General features: G+C 37.5%; 1 long non-coding RNA gene across 5 annotated transcripts in view; it reads left to right on the forward strand.

The window, feature by feature from the left end:
• Positions 1-17,405, forward strand: part of LOC142603517 (uncharacterized) — a 443,303-nt gene that overhangs the window by 256,937 nt on the left and 168,961 nt on the right. For 4 of the 5 annotated variants that reach the window (XR_012837465.1, XR_012837464.1, XR_012837463.1 and 1 more), the window contains 2 exons: positions 1,160-1,252; positions 17,224-17,376. This is a non-coding gene — a long non-coding RNA (uncharacterized LOC142603517). The remainder of the gene's footprint in view (positions 1-1,159; positions 1,253-17,223; positions 17,377-17,405) is intronic. The other variant, XR_012837467.1, reaches the window with a different exon arrangement.

The raw sequence follows: 17,405 nt of genomic DNA on the forward strand, positions 1-17,405 counted from the left end.
TTGGTGTGAAATATCAGCATTGGTTATATTAGCAATCCCAAACACAGGTATGTGAGAGTTTAAGACAGGAAAGATTGTTCTGTTTGATTAGATGCACACAGAGAAAGGGATGATCTGAGCTGGAAACCAGGATGACTTAAATTGCCCGCAGATGTTGTGGGAACTTTCTGCAGATGATCAGTGATGCCAGATCCCCGAGTAGGGCAGGTATGACTTGCAGGCATAGCTTTTCATAGAAACATGGAATTGTTTAGGTTGGAGAAGACCTGTAAGATCGAGTCCAGCTGTTAACCTAACACTGCGAAGTCTGCCACTAAACCATGTCCCTAAGCACCACATCTACACATCTTCTAAATGCCTCCAGGTGACTCCACCACTTCCCTGGGCAGCCTGTTCCAATGATTGACAGTCCTTTTAGTCAAGAAATTTTTCCTAATATCCTATCTAAACCTCCCTTGGCGCAACTTGAGGCCATTTCCTCTTGCCCTATCACTTGTTACTTGGGAAAAGAGACCAACACCCACCTGGCTACAGCCTCCTTTCAGATAGTTGTAGAGAGCGATAAGGTCTCCCCTCAGCCTCCCTTTCTCCAGGCTAAACAACCCCAGTTCCCTCAGCTGCTCCTCATAAGACTTGCTTCTAGACCTTCACCAGCTTCATTGCTCTTCTTTGGACATGCTTCAGCACCTCAATGTCTTTCTTGAAAGAATGTCTTTCAATTCAGTGTCTTTCTTTTTAGAGAGACATTGAATCCCTGTGAAATAAAGGCAGGGGACTTGGGAGATTAAGATTTGAAACCAAGACTGAGAATGTCTTTTTTGTTAATATAAGCAAATTATTTTAGGGGAAAAAAAGGGTGTTTTAGTATGAAATAAAAATCTTGCAGAGGATGATGGAAAAGGCTACAGAATTAGCATAGAAAGCTCACTGAGAAATGAACCTGTAGCTTTTTTAGTCCCTTCCTCTTCCCTCTTTTGTACACCTGGCTAATGAAAAAGGTTTCTTTTACTCTGTATGAACTGCGGGTTTTAAGGATGTTAATTAAAACTAGTGTTTTGATGCTATTGCACAGGCTACTTAATCAATTAGCTGTATTTGCAAAGCAGTTTTAAGGACTAATTACTGCCAAATAATGTGGGTTTCTTTTATTAACTTTCAGAAATGAAGGACGCCAAGAAGAGAGGAGCCTTGTGTCAGAGCTCAGCAGGCAGCTTCTGATCCTCTCTCATTCTGATTCAACAAGAGCAACCAGGTCAGAGTCCTGACACAGCAGCAGATTTCATGTAAAGCAGGGCAGTTACACACATAATAGCTATTAGGCTTTACGTTTGGAGGTGTGCTTTTTTTTTGTCTGTGCGGACTTGGCTTTTGGGTAGGTTAGATGAGACAGCCTGTTCATATTCCTGGGATCATGTGGTTCAGATACTTAAGGCTGTGGTCAGTTGTGTGCCTGATCTGCTGTGGGATCAGCACTCTGCACTAGCGAGGTGGTGGAGCAATGCTCCCATGCTGGTACTGTTGCCCAAGCAGAAAAACAGGAGGATTGCTAAGAGGCTCCAAGTAAGTACGCCATTCCCTATTCCTCCTACTCAACACTGCTCTTCACCACCCGTAGTGGTGACACACCACAAGAAACAGATTTGACAGGCTCTAGTTATGGTCCATTTTCCTTTCTGGGAAAGGACAATAGAGTTTCATGGTGCATTAAATGCAAACTAATGCACATTGGAGTAGGAGGTATTATTCGTTTAGGTACTAATATCAACACTGCGTGATGTCTGACATGAATGGTTTCTGGACAGTCAGGCTATTGAACCATCAACAGAAGTGTTAGAAGCAGAGGTATAATAAGAGTACTGGTGAAAATAATGGAGAAATTGCATGGTAGTTTGTGGCTAAGAGAGGAAAGAAAACCGGGAGACACATATTCTAGTCTTGGTTGAATAACATTTATTTCACTTATCCATACTACACTCACAGAGTCTCTTTCTTGAAAGGAATAAAGTAGAGAGCTCCTAGGAATGTACATGGTGGGCGTCTTTGCAATATAAAGCAAGCAGCTACAGAGAGAAACATTTCAGATCTCAAGAGAGAAGGATGTTGTTATTGTCAGCAGTTCCATACTGTGAAGAGCAAGCAGTAATTCACAAAAGGAGGTATGCTCTTAAACACTTCCCTGAATAGAAATTAAATCATTACATTGAGACCTAAAGATCCAATCCTGTATTTGGATTCAGCAGAAAGCTGAATAGTACTTTCACTCCTAAATAGTTGTATTGACTTCAGTGGGACTCTTTGGGAGATTTATCTCTAACTTTGGTATAAAAAAAATTGCAGGACTGGACTCCAAGCGGGACAGAATGAAGAGATTATAATTGTTGTTGGTCCCCTGTTATAGTGGTGTCATCCACAATGGCATGTAGGAGAAGGGGAGGTTTTGGAGAAATCTTAGAAATAGAAAAAATAATTTAAAAGAATGTATTACAGATCTCCCTTTGTCTTCAGTATTATCTACATAATAAAAGAAAAGGAATATAAAAATGAAGATAGTGTATTCACTTCTCTGTTAAAATATGTTACTTACATGCATAAGTAAGTCTGTGTTTCTAGCTCAGGTTTTTAACCTTAACATGCAATTTCTTTGCTTTTGTGAGTTAGGAAGATTAACATCTCTTAGAGCCATCTACTGTGCTTGCTAGCCTGTTACTTCTTTTAGAGCATAAAGGAATAAAAGTGTAAAAAAATATGAAAAGACCAATATACCTTGTGGTGGAAACTAAGGTCATATGTTTACATGTCAATACAGTAAAGGTAATGAAGAACTATTCTAATTAATAGTGTAAAAACTCTCATAGACAGGTAATGGACTAGTTGCAGTGATCTGTTACATCCCTTTGCACTATTCCAGCAGCACTAAAGAGCAAGTAACTTTACAGAAACATCTGGGGATATCTTTTGAATGCTTGGGTTTTCCTATCCCCTAGACCTTTGTAGTCTTCAGCACAGGTATCCCCAGACATCCGGCTGGCATACTAGAATTTTAGGTAGCTGTAATTTTGAGCAACTGTGCCCCTTCTCTAAGTTTATATTATAGTCTCATTTTAGTAAATCATATCCAGATATGAAAACTGGATAATTTACTTCTGGAAACTTCTCATTTCAGTAATTCTACTGTTTCATGTATGGAAGTCCTACTTAGTCCAAGTCTAGAACCCCGTCTTCTTCTGTTCATTAATAGTATGCCTGGGGGTGCTGCCCAGGCATACTAGCATGAATATGAACTGTTTCTATTAATGGATATTGTGCATGCCAGACAGTAATAGCAAAAAAATGGTAACTTGAAGTGTTGGTGTTTCTGACATTGCAGTCTGCCTGGCTAAGCATAAACCCACTGCTTGTTTCAAGTAATTGTCCTCTTAAAGAATGATACATTCCCATTTTCATGAAATCCATGCATACCAGATTTCAACCTAAACCACACTTTTTCGCACAGGTTACAAAGTCTTAGACACATACTCCCATTGACTACAGCAGTGTGAATTGTGCTCAACTTGGATTTAAGTGCTGCTATTTATAAAAGTCTTGGCACTAGATGCATCCTTCCTTCAAGACAGATGTGAAGCAAAAGTAGATGAATGGATCAGAGAGGGTGTAAAGAGAGAATAGTCCCACAGGCTTATGAAAGGCTGAATATGCACAAGAGACCCTTGCACTGAAACTCAGTTGGTTGTTCCCATCTTATACAAACTTTAAGAGTCCATAAAAACAAGGTTGATATTTGATCTCCTTTTAAATTAGTTTGCTTTGTGAAGGTATCATGCAATAGCTTTGCTGAGTAGCATTTCAAAATCCTCAGTGTCTTGGATTTGAACCACATATTAATGAAGATTTTATACTGCTCCTGGAAAATGAGTATTTAGAACTCTCTTTGTTTCTTTGGAAGCAAAAGGAGTTTTATGTATTTTCAAGTGCTGGTCATCTTTTTTCTCCCTCTGTTTGCTTTGTTTTTTTCTAATGATGATAATAACCATGGTGACTTCTGACAGATATGTTCATAGTAGTTTTTCTTTTCACTTTCTAACTAGAAAAATGAAGTTATTACCTTAGAGTAGGAAAGGGATCTTCCCCTGAATCATGTTGACTAGAGTTCAAGCAGTAAAAACATTTTAAAGCCCTGAATGCTTTTAATGAAAAAAAAAAAAAAAAAGGGACATGTTGATTTCAACATTATGTTTGTAACAGACACTGTTTTGGAAGATATCTCAACTGAACATCATCCAGTGGAAAAATATTTGACAGGTTTTCCAACTTATTTCATGCTTTTGACCTTCCTCAGGGATGTTCCGTAATGTCTAACATTTGAATTCTCACCCATTTGTTTGAACAAGTGTCCCTCCTTGGAATTTATTCAGTTAGATTTTTAATCTGGCAATAGCGAAGAGAAAAATCTTTTTAAAATGTCAGGAGATTATGTGATAGGAACAGTACCTGAAATTGCTCCTTCAGATATTTATTTTAAAAGCAGTGGCAACTTGACTAACAAGTAAATACAGAGTGGATGAGGTAAAAAAATTAAATATTTTGAATATTCAGTATAGCATTCTCAGCAGTCCATATGGTTAGCATTTGCCTGTTACTGAATTCATATGCAATAAAAACATAATGAAGCCCAATGGCAAAAGACTCATCCTGAGATCAGATTAATAAAGAGAGGATAGTTGGTAACAACTAGCTTATATCTAATCATAAAACATTTTATTCAGGAAAGGGAAAAAAATCCAGACACTTGCAATTCCCTATTTTCTTTTGTTTCTTTCTTCACAAAGTAGCTTGATAAGAAACATGAAACTTTGGGTTCTGATTTCCTCTTCATAGAAAGCCAAAGACTTACTTTGGGAAGAGCTGAATTAATCGTTTGCATCATTGCCTCACTGGAAAAGAATATGGTTTCTGATAACCTTGTCTTTAATAAAAATAAATTCTTAGTTACTATAGGTAGGAAAACTGGCACTGCCGGTCAAAGCCCAGATGATTTCACTTTATCTGCTTCTAATTGTTTCTACTAAGGTAGCATTAAAAATGTAAACTTGCAAACTGTTGGTATTTTTGTTCCAACCTAACTAGCAGCATTAATAGCAGAGCCTCATTTGCATGATCACATGGCTACTGGCAATCTGCATCTTGGAAAACATGGACTCTTAGCAGCCCTAATTAACAGCAAAATGGAGCCGGAAATTAATTGGCATCAAACTAGATGGAGAATAGAACTGTCTTGCAGTCTGGTTCCTGATTCACAAATCTGTATGCACAGCAAATATTTCTTTGTTACCTAGATTAGAATAAGATTTCGACCTGCAGTGTGCATTTTTCTTATCTCTATTTTTTAGAACTTGTTACTAACTTTTTGATATTTAGTAACCTTTAAGCACAGCCGATAACGTTTGATATATTTGAGTAACCAGTATATTATAGTCATAACAGGAAAACTGGCTGGGAACTATTTGCTCTTTGTTATTTCCTTAAGTTCTGTTTGATGTTTTTTTTTTCTTTCCTGAATGTATGTTAACATTAAGGTCAAGGCAAGGAAAGAAGTGGGAAATATTGCAGTACAACAGTGATGAAGTTCAGACCAAAAAACTGTGACAATTTTAGCAGTTGGTTATATATCTAAAGGCAGTGAAGATTAATCTTTATTGTTTACAGAGGCCAAAGATTTATCACGGAAGTGATGTTCATTGGCTCAAACTATTTTCTTGGGACATCTAGGATCTTACTTTCTAACAAACTAAACGCTTCAGAGGCCAAGAAATTTGTCGTTTGGCATCTATTTGAAGTATAATTTCCATACACTTGATTTGTAGCATTTAGATTGTGATGTGGTCTAACATCAGGCACTAGATGAATGCTTGCAGTCAAAAGAGCAAGGGTCTGAGGTTTAGGTTACTTTGAGCCAGTGATCATCAAATCTAACTTGTTTTATGTTTTCTGGCTTTTGATATTTTTCAGATCCATCCATTCCCTAGCCAGTTTGGTTGCTTACTGTCACTTCTAATGTAACCTATTAGCCCTGTTCTCACCACTGCAAAAAATTATATCTAGGAGACTGGCATCATTTAATTCAGAAGCAGTTTTAATAAAACTCCTAAAGTGCAACGTTTCTTTTCTGCTTCATAGAAAACCGTGATACTTTTCTTTATGCAAGTGCAGTTTGAAATTTAGTAGGAAATGGAACTACTGGGAAATTAGTTGTAAAGATGGCAGTCTAATACAATCTTGTTTTAAAATTTATATTATTTCCAGTGATTAAGTAGGGTTTTAGCATTGCCTGGAGTGCTTCATTCATGGAGAATGATTGAGAAAGTAATTACAGTGAGCTACCTCTTTGACAGTGTTTGCAACCACTATAATTGTGCTACCTGATTAAAATTACATTTACATCCAAGAAAAAAAGCTATAGATTGTAGGGAGGAAATACTACAACCCAATCCATATGTTTAGTATAATTTCATCCATGTTAAAAAAATACAGCCATTTATGTATAGTTCTATGAAATATCTCAATATATCAGTATCTCAATATATTTCAACTATCAGCTATACCACAATCCCGCCTGTTGTAAGAAAGGAGCTACTAGTCTGAAGCTTATTTTTAAGATGTTTCTCAGGTTTTTTAGTCCATCTCATCATCATTAGAAAGCACCAGTCTCTTGAAGAGTCAGCTTTTGGGTAGCAGAAGGGAGAAAGGGAGTCAAGATTATTGAAACTAAAAGAAGCAATCCACAAAAATTCTGTAATTTTATCTTCCTCTGCTCACCTGAGCACTGAGAGATACTGACTTTTCCTTTTTATCTGGGGCAGAACTAGTACTGATGGCGGTAAGACTCAGCAGTAATCACCCTTTATTTGAATACAGGGATTATTCAGGGCCCAAGAGCAGAGGGGCTTAGCAGGGGAATTGGTGTTCCCCTGCCAGGTTGGTTTGGTGCAGCCACACACTTGTTGAAGAAACAAATGTTACTTCATTCATTTATTTAAATATAAGCAAGCAGGTTTGGATCTAATGCTTGCTTCTCCATGAGAAATGTCCAACCTTATCTATATGTGGGCAAAATGGATATTTAGAAAAAAAAAAAGAAAAAACCTTCTGGGATGTTGAATCATCCAGATTTTCTGTGACTGATGAAATCATCTCTTCCCCGAGCACAAGAACTCTGCTCTCTTACTGTGTAAATGCTAGATGCAGCCAGGCACCATAATGCAACAATGGGCCATTAAATAAGGCACTTCTAAAAAGGTCATTTTTTTCCAAATCACTATGCTTTCACTGTGGAGAAGATTAATTATAATAAATACAGTGGCCATAAATTTGTTTTTATAACCCTATGTCTTCAATCTAGAATAAATTAGTCATCATCATAACAGGCTATGATATTGAGATTTATGGTCTAACTGTATCCCCAGTGTTATTTCAGCATTACACCAGGAATGACTTTGATCTAAATGTCTATCCTATGAGGTACAGAAGGTGGGGGGGCCACCTTCTTCCTTTCCATTATTAATCGCACTGTATTGCCTCCACCTAGAAAAAAATCTGTCTTTTTACTGTGGTTGCTCTTACTCTTTCAGCATTCTTTCCACTGTGCTTGTGAACTTTTCCACTGTGCCGTGTCATTTTGCCTTTAAGGTGAAGGCCCTATGATAAAAAATTCACATCCCTGAGTTTTCTCTACAAAGTAGTTCAGAAGTAGAAGTATGAGGTGCACTGTTGGACCATACATAGTTGAATTCTTCCTACCTGTCACCTGAAAGAATGTCAGTAGATTCAGTACTTCAGTGCTTGTTTGACAGAAATCTTTGTCCCCTTTTCTTGTATCAAAAAAGCTTTTTACTGATCTTCAAGAGCAGAAGGCAGAAGAAAGATGATCTTCTAACCTGCCTGAGAGCAAACTGCTTTGGACCACTTGGGATTACAGGTGTTAAATTCTCTATGTTTAGCCCTTGTTGTGACTCAGCACCTTGCAGAAGGGAGAGTCTTTCTACACACACAGGAAAGTAATGAGTGGTTCAGATAGTGGCAAGAAAAAACTTTTTTTTTTTTTTTTTTTTCCCCCCAAATGGATCGTTCTGGCTAGCTACTGCTATCCTTAGTGAGGAAGAGGATTTACTGTATATTTCCACTGCTTCCTTTTAAATGCATCTGGTTAGAAAGCAGTATTTCCTATGAACATTTTCAAGAAGAAATGGTTTTTTTCATTATTTTATATTTTTAAAAAATTTAGTTTCTTAAACCACGTTGTTTTTTTTTTTAATTGGGAAATTTCTTACAAAACAGAGTTGTTGTTAAGATTTTCTTGTCCACAAAGAGGTTTGAATGGAAGCATTCTATTATCTCTGCTTCTAAAGCATCTGCTTGAATCTAGGTTGGTATAGATCTGAAGAGCAAAACAGATAATAGGAGAAAATTGCATTTGTACTATTATTATCAATTATATAATGCTAGCTGTCAATTTTGAACAACGTAAAAGAACTTATCGCAATCTGTCTCTAACAGCCCTAAGAAAGAGAAATTTGGTAGTTAAGAATACTGGGTGAAACTCTACTCTATAACAATAGTATGACCACTTTGAAGTCATTACAGTGAACTGCAGGAAAATTATTCCATTTTAGATTTCATAATCTGGGTATTACAGTAAGTGTGGATATTACAGAACCATCTTAAATACTTCTTTTTTGCTAATATCCAGATTTTCTGTATAAATCTGTCTTCGCAGCAAAAAATCAGTAGTGCTAAACATCCTTTTAATAATTAATGCATGATTACACCAAAGCAAAAAAATATAGATTTATAGGATTGTTTATTCTAACTTTATGGAAATACTAAGATGATTTATTTTTTCCTTCCTTTGAAAACTTGTGAAGCAGTAGGAAGAGTATTTTTGTTTCATAACCTATTTAGCCCAGCCTGCACAACATGCCCAAATCAGCTCTAGCTGAGCATTTTACTTAACACTTTTACTCTTCTTTCATGATTTTCCTGGGACCTTTGCCACTACATTGATTAATACGTCAGACCAAATGTAGTGAGTGAGACTTTTGCTACCTGAAGTGTGAGACATACTGGCACATGTTGCAGAAATGAACTTTAAAGTTCATGTTGTTTATCAGCTTTTTCTGAGGAAGTGAAATAGCCAGATGTGGTGGTGGGAAAGACTCATTTGATAAAATTATCCTTCAACCAATGCTGGGCAAAAAGCAAACCTACAGATGAGAGCTACTGTTAATATGAATGTTGAGCTTATCACTGTAAGTCACACAGAACAAAAATCCAATGGGAAGAAGAATCTAAAGTACAGGACTGGAGTTAAGGTCTTTTAATTAAATTTAAAGATTTTTTTTACTCATGGGAAAGGATATAATTAGCTATTTTCTGACAGCTCTTTGACCTGCAGATGCTTGCATCAGCAGACAGAGATGTGCATTGAGAAGTACTAGTAGATTATAATTATGAGGTTTTGGGAACCATTAATTATTTATGTGACATCTTGTTTTCTAACTGCTGAGATAATAAGGTGGTAAACAAGTTTCAGCATCTTATGTAATAATAAAGCCGTGGTTTAAATTGGTGGTCAAAATCCAAGACTAGCTTGAGGAAAGCAGCTGCCATGTGTTCAGTCCACTGTTACTGTCCTTGCAACTGGTACCAACTGTACTCCAAAATGAATATTATGGAGTAGTGTAGTAAGGATATGTCTGCATTAACCTTAAGGAGACCCTAATTAAAGGAATACAGCCGATGCATAACCCTTTATGCTCCTTCTAACTACAGTAAAGTTAAATCAGAAGCAATTTTGATCCCTGAGCTTTGGGGACCCAAGTCACATTCTAATTCTATCTAGTTCAGCAGGTAAGCCTGTTGTGTCATTTCAAATTGGCATTCGATACACTACATGCTAATCTCTTTAGTCTCTATGCTGTAGAGGCAACAGCTAGTGATGTAGGCAGGTGCCAAGAGCTAGATCCTCAGTTGGTGCATATACCATAAAGCCAGCAGGGAACAGAATGGAGCTGAATAGGTGGAGAAACTAGGTACATGTCCCTCAGCATAACAGGACAGGGTGTTCTCCTTTTTATGAAACAGAGATTTGCTATGAAACTCATTAATTTTACATATCTTCATGTGTATCCCATCTTAGTAGGTATCAGTAACCATTTGGTCCCCAACATAACTACGGGGCTTCTATATTCATCCAGTGTGGATTCAGCTATCCTGAATTATTCTTGCAGGAACTGCTGCACAGTAGTGAAAAGCATTATAAAGATTTTGCTCTATAGAAATGAAAACTGTGTTTCATCATCTCAGAACTACTCACTTTCGAGACACAAGAAAGTACAGTACACTCAGAGAATGCCAAAAGGAGATGTATTCCAAAGCAGGATATCTTCCAAGAAATCAGATGATTAATGTAGCAGAGGTTGCTGTTGATTCCTGTGTATGTTGGAAATGCTTTGAAATGAGCTAGATTTAAGCAGGTACACTAATGTTTTTATTCTAAGTGCTTGAAATAGGAGGTGGTTTGTTTACTGAATAAATTTGCAGCTACTGTCATTTTAATCCTGAAAAATTGGTTTGGAAAAGGCACCTGGCCCTTCCGATGTGCAGATATAAAGTGTGAAGATGCAATTACAGACTCCTTCTCCTTTCAGCAGGGATAATCCAAAAGTGAAGCCTCTTTTTGGAAGGCTTCTGAAGACAGAAGTTTTACAAGACAAATTTGTTATCTTGTTTTATTCTCAAATGCCTGGGTAAGGGTATTAGAAGTCTCCTCATCTGGATTCCCAATCTAATGAGAGGTTTCAAGCATTCATAATTAAAGTTTCTCTCTATCAAAAAAGAAAGAAAAATAAAGTAGCTGCCATTCAATCTCAAGTGTAAAATTAAGCAAAACTACAGCTCTGAAGCTGCAGTGATAGACAACTGCTTAGCTGTTAGAGACATGCTACTCCAAAAGAGAAGTCGACTGCCACATCGGTCAGTTTTTGCACAACTGCTGTCTGCTCTATCTGCTTCTCTATGGGATCAATAACTAGATACTAGTGGGAAAAACAAATTTTCAAGGCTTTTACCTTCCCCTCACCTTTGCCTGTCCACAACTTTGGATTTGTACAGGGAAGCCATCCTATCGCTGTACTATTCTCTAGTAGTGAGCATGCTACAGGCAACCAAAATAGTACTATTCAAATCAAGTAGTGAGAACAAATCTATGGATTTTTATGACCAAACAAATTAGTCAAGATGTGCTTTTTGCCCAAATACAGAGATTAGTGTAAAACACACATGTATGCGGCTAAGGGATTGTTTTCAACCTCTGCCTAAGGGCCCAGATCGGCACATATTATCTGTGTATGGACATAACCTCCATTTAATTTGAGAAAGAGCTGTGAAACAGCTAACTTTTCAGTTAGTTGACTTAGTTTTCATGCATTTGTACTACAGCAATCTTACAGTGTCTGTAAACTTAGGCTAAAGGAATAGGAAGATTAGTAGAAGCAGTTAACTTAGTTAACTTGGCTTCTCTATGACCAGGTACAGAACAAAACCAAAAATTCACGAGTCTCTGCTGGGTATTGAGAATAATATATTTTCCTGGCAAAAGTGCCAGGTCAAATAAGATCTTAATCTAAATTTGACAATTACATTAGCATTGTAAAACATTTAAAATATTGCCTATATGTAATGTTCAAATGGTTTGTAACTCTTTCAGGTTAGGTTTTAATAGATATTCAAATGTGTAGTTTTTACTTGCACAAAAGGCAACCACAAGAAAATTCATGAACATTTGGCAAAAAGGCCAAGATTATCTTTTTCAAATATTCAGAGCATTCATTTAGTCCTAATTTCCATGAGACATTTCCTTAACCAATAAAGGACAAATTCTGAAATGTTGCATTCAAATATAGAACTTTAAATCACTATAGTCTGTTAATTATTTGTTCTTTGTTAGGTAACCTTGCAACACTGGAAATTTCTTAAGTTTTCAACAATATGGAGTGAAAACTGCCACACCATTATGACCCACCATTTGAATAAATACTCATCCCTTGGGACCCTACAACCTCTGTAGTAGCCAAGGTGTTTCTAAGTCTGCTGTGTCTGGATGGTTATTGATCACTGTATCTGCCTCCTGATTTATCAGGCATACATTCATGCCTGCATCACATGCACATCTAACACCGTTTTTAGCCTACAAGCACTGCAGACTTGCTTCCTCCAACCAGTCTTACAGCTCTCTGAATTTGCTACTTGCTTAAACATATTTATCAAACTTTTTTAATAAGAACTGCCAAAGTTCTGTCTTCTAATTTATCTCCTTAAGAGGTCATGTGGCAGAAGGATATCAAACAGAAGCAAAGGAATCTTTTAGTGATATTTTTTTTTTTTTTTTTTTTTAAAATGTAAAATCAGTTCCAGGACTGTGGAAAACAAAAGGCTACTGATCTCAGATCATTGTCATCTGAATTCTGAGTTTGAACTAAATTGTTAGGAGGCAGCCTTGCCAAATTGCTTTGCTGATCTTGCTTTTAAATTTCGTATAACCTCTGTGGCTTGAAGATGTGCTCTTTTTGCAAGGTAACAGCTGTCATTCAGGCAGTTGCTTGTTTCCGCCATGGAAATATCAAACTTCAGCTCTGACAGTGAGTAAAATAAACACGATGTGAGCACTAAGGGTCTAATTTTCTAGCCTCATTCTTGACTAGGAAGCTTGACTAGCAATATAACCAAGCACAAGAATGGGAACTCCTCAACCTTGTGAAGATTCCTTGAGGGGAGAGATTTTTTTTTATCCAACAGACCATGCATATCCACAGAGGAGCCCTGTGAATGGTGTGCTGAAAGGATAAAAGAACCACAAGATCTTCTTTAGGCTGCAGTATTAATCATAGAAACAAGAGAAGGTAATAATATCCCTTCCAGATACTAGCCCTCCCCCACAGTTATATGGTTGTGTGAAAGGGTGGACTCTTCAATACAGAGATTTAATTTTCTAACCTTGTTGCTGCATCAGGGAGCCAGCCAGCTTAGCTTTTTTTTTTTTGTGAACAGAGAAGGTACCGGAACAGGTTCCGCTTTATAGTCAGTATCTTTTTTTGACTGTCAGGTCTTTGATAAGAATATTTGCAAAGCAACAAGAAAAATTAAAGTGTACTCTAATACTCCTTACTCATCATTAACTTCTGAAATATTGTTGTGCATTAATTTTAAGAGTTACTTTACAAAACCATTTACGAAAATCTTGGATGTCAGAAAATGATAAAATGTTGTTGGTGTTATACCAGAGCTTCCCTCAAATTGGTTCTTGGTGTGGAACAGCCTACTTCCCTCCCTTCCTCATACAGCATCCACCCACAGTGCTTTTCTGCTAAAGGGAACAAACAGCTGGAAAACACACTAATGTTACTCTGTTTAAAAATCAAGTTAAATTTAGCCAGTTGCCTATGCTCTCAGACAGCTTCAGCGTGAGAACAATAAGGTTACAGTACAGGACTGATGCTGGGTTTGAGAAGAAATTTCAAAATAAAAAGAAGTGTTTATTTTTTAAGTGAGTATTTGTAGTAGCTTTCTAATTTTCCCCCTCAAATCATGCCTAGCAGCTGCTGGTACAAAGGTAATAAACATATATATCAGCCATTTTGTTGATATACTTTAAAATGCTTTACAAACAGTAACACACTGTTATTCAGAAAACAGAGCCACAAAGAAGCTAAGTGATTTATCTAAAACCTCATTTCACATCTGAAATATCATTGGGCTCTTCATTGCTATGCCTTTATTGACCACAACCACTTGTGGTCAAGCTGCATAATTTTGGCTTAAGTAAAATTCCATGTTGTATAGGGTCTGCCAGAATATACACACTGCAGCACCTGTGACTTTGATATATAGGGTCAAGAAAGGCCCTCTGTCTCATGTAACTCTTTATCAGGACAGTAAAACTATGGGGGGGGGGATGCAAGAAAAGCCAAGTGGACTGTGTATTTTACAACTGATGCCTGCTCTGGAAAAGGTCTGCGTATCAGCCTCATTTTAGGGCAACGTCTCCTCTTTTTTTCAGAGCTAGTGGTGTAATGTGTATACTAAACAGTGTAGGCTGTTTGTGGGCAGGTGGGTTTTTTCACCCCGCATTCTACTTACAATCAGGACATTTGCCAGAGAATTTGCCTTGATTGCAGAAGGCCTAAGAAAACAGAATAAATCTGAGTAATTCTTCAGTTGCCCTGAAGAGGGTACTACTCTTGGTGATTCTTAGAAGCCATGTAAGTTAATAGCTATATGTTTTAGAAGATTTGCTCAGGCCAGAAAACTCCTAAATAGCCAAAGTAGCTACTCATAGCACTAGAGAATCAGAATGAAGACAGTACACTGAGAGATATCTAATTTCATTGGGGGGGGGGGAGGGAAGAAAAAATGAAATAAATTAGTGCAATATTTAAACCAGAAAATCCCTATAATGACAAATGACAACCCTGTAGCCCGCAAAATCTGCTAATGAAGTGTATGCTGTGGTTGTTATTAAAACTAAACTTATGATCCATAATTATCTAACCATTAAACGTAAGTGGGGACTAAACTGGGTATCTGTGTCAGATGATATTTCGGTGCTGTCTGGACTGAGAAAATTACTCATCAAATTTGATTTCTGCTGCCTCCTTTCTCTGAAGATCAGCCCCCCTGAGGAGTTTACAGGCATTTAGAAAGATTCCTTCCTTCCTCCCTCCCTTTGTGTCCTTTCTCTTCATTAATTACACTGTAAGCTTTCTTTAAGTTTAATTTGTAGACCTTTAAAAATGGCTTCTGTAGAATAGCTGTGCCGTGCCGAGGTGACTGACCACAGAGCAATTCTGCATTGCCAAAGAAGCATCCCTCCTCCTCGTGTGTAATTATCCTTGTCCAGATGAAATTTCCTGGACCTATAGCAGCAATAGTGTAGTTCCATCCATCAGTCAAGTTGTTTGATTATATGGGTGTTTTTGCCAAAGTTACGTTAGCTAAAATAAAGTTAAGAAAAAAGGCACATTCAACTGAGAGAGTAGTTGGCACATTAGAGTTTCTTTTTGATTGATGTATGACAAATTTTTTGTTGTCAAGAAAATTGTTTACACCATTTGACTAATGGGATGGATGGTCTGTTTTAGAGAGAAAATAGACACATATGGCAATGGAAAAAAGCTCTTATTTTGTTGGATTACTGCCCACATACCAACAAAATGCTGCATATGTCTTTAGTTCCAGCCTCAATTGGCTTCCACTGTAGCCAACAAGAGTTGAAAATGGTGCAAGTAGTTATGGCAAGAATGGAGCATTGCTCACTGAGACTGACAAACTGCATGAGTACTGTGCATTTTACCTTATTCTTGCTCTTAGAATGGGGCGAAGTAAGGTCAGTGTATGTTCTGTTAATCCATGCATGAGTCCACACCTGCTGATTTCCTTTTAGAAGCTACTTTTTTTTTTTCTGCTGTTAGCAAATATCCCATTAGCAAAAAAGTCCAGAGCTGACCTTCAGATGATGAGGTTGCAAACCCAAAACCCTCTTTCACCAATGTGTGAAAAAAGTGCCATATTAAATACTAATTGCATAATATGAAAACACTTGCAAGTAATAGGATGGATAGATTTTCTAGACAGCTCAGTGGATACTGGCCTGCTTACTATAACAAAAGTATTGGAAAATGGTGAGGTTTTTCCTCCCTGAATCAGGAAAAACATCAGAAGTTATAACTTGTATTACCTGGCTCACTGGAAGTACCAGCTCTTGGCTGATCTCAGCCTTCTTTTAGTAGGCAAACAGGAGACTGGAGAGGTATCTCACCAGTACGGTTATGTTCTGCTGCAGGCTTTTATGGGCTGAGACCTGAGATGGATTGAGAAGGACTCCCTCCACAGGTCACTTCACAGCAGGATAACAATTTTCAGCCGGAGCTAACCCGAGTAGCTCTGAGCAGGCAGCTTGGAGGAGAAACTATCTGCCTGCATTATATTATACCCTTAAACCATTCGGATTTGTTCTCCAATTTCTGTATAGCAATCATCCAAATTACAGAGCAAAAGATTTTGTGAATAACATGAAAAGTACAGCCAGGATTCTTTTAAATATCTAACAGTCAATAAAGTATTCATGCTTCCTGGAATGAAGTTGGGCCTCTATATATCATTGATCCTTTATTAATGATTTCATTTTAAATACTGCTATCCTGATTCACAAAGGAAGCATTTTCCGTTTTCTATCGCTCTTCTGTTAAATATCCAAAGGGAGAATTTTCTGCTTACAGAAAAAGTAATTTCACAGATGACCACAATTGCTGAGGGCCAGATTCAGAAAATTATAATCTTCTCCCCTCTTTCTCTGAAAGTTCCTGTCCTTGTTCATTAGCCATACACAGCAAGAGATGAAGCAAGCTGTATGAAACATTGTAATTGGGTATCTCCCACTGATGCCACATTAATATGTCATTACACTAATATCTTTTACTGACACACAGTTATAGTTTTTAGAACAGATCTGGAACCTGACAAGCTGGATATTGTATTTTAAAAGGCTAAAGTGATTTATACATTTCTTATTTAAAAATTTCTTAACTCCCAGGGTGCCTTAAAATCTGGCTTAGACCCTACCATGTTATCGCAACACTATAGAGAGCAGGTTGCCAAAAATTCATGTGGAGCAGTGGGGTATAATGGTAGTAATGCTAATGAGAAGTCCATGCAAAAATAGTACAAAGACCTCATACTCTAAGCCTGGAAAGCAAGCACCCTTTATTCCCTGAACCCGGGTTGTCTACAACGTAACTGCAACGTGTACTGCATATGTATGGACGTTACTTCCTTTACATGAGGAGATACTATCAGAGAAATTTCTCCTTAAAGTCATCAGGCAACACACACTCCTACACGAAGACATAACACAAAATTCAAGCGCCTTGTGTTAGTCTGTTTGAAGCCTTTCTATCAGTCTGATGAAAAAGTGGACCAGAGCTACAGTGTATGAACTGTGACTATGTTGGATTTTTTTTCTAGCATGGGAATGCTTGCTTTAAGTCTTATGTTTAGTCAGAAATGGTCTCATAGCAGGCAGTTCAAGGTTTATGCATGTTGCTCCTTTCTCACAAACAAATCTCAATGGGAAAAGCGTTCAAGGTAGATTTTTGTCTTTTTTTTCTTTTTTAGATGAATGGCAAATGGAGAACCTCTTTCCAAGTGAATTTGGAGCATGGACACTGTCTTGGAGAGAAGAAAGAAAAAAGAGAGAACTGCAAGGAGAGTTTGAAGAGCCTTGTGCCTCTGAAGGGCTGCCTGCCCTTCCTTTTAGTAGCATATGAGGTGAGTTGTGTGTAAATGATTTTGGCGTA

This window comes from Balearica regulorum, chromosome 12 (assembly GCF_011004875.1).
Source record: "Balearica regulorum gibbericeps isolate bBalReg1 chromosome 12, bBalReg1.pri, whole genome shotgun sequence".
Lineage (NCBI taxonomy): Eukaryota > Metazoa > Chordata > Aves > Gruiformes > Gruidae > Balearica > Balearica regulorum.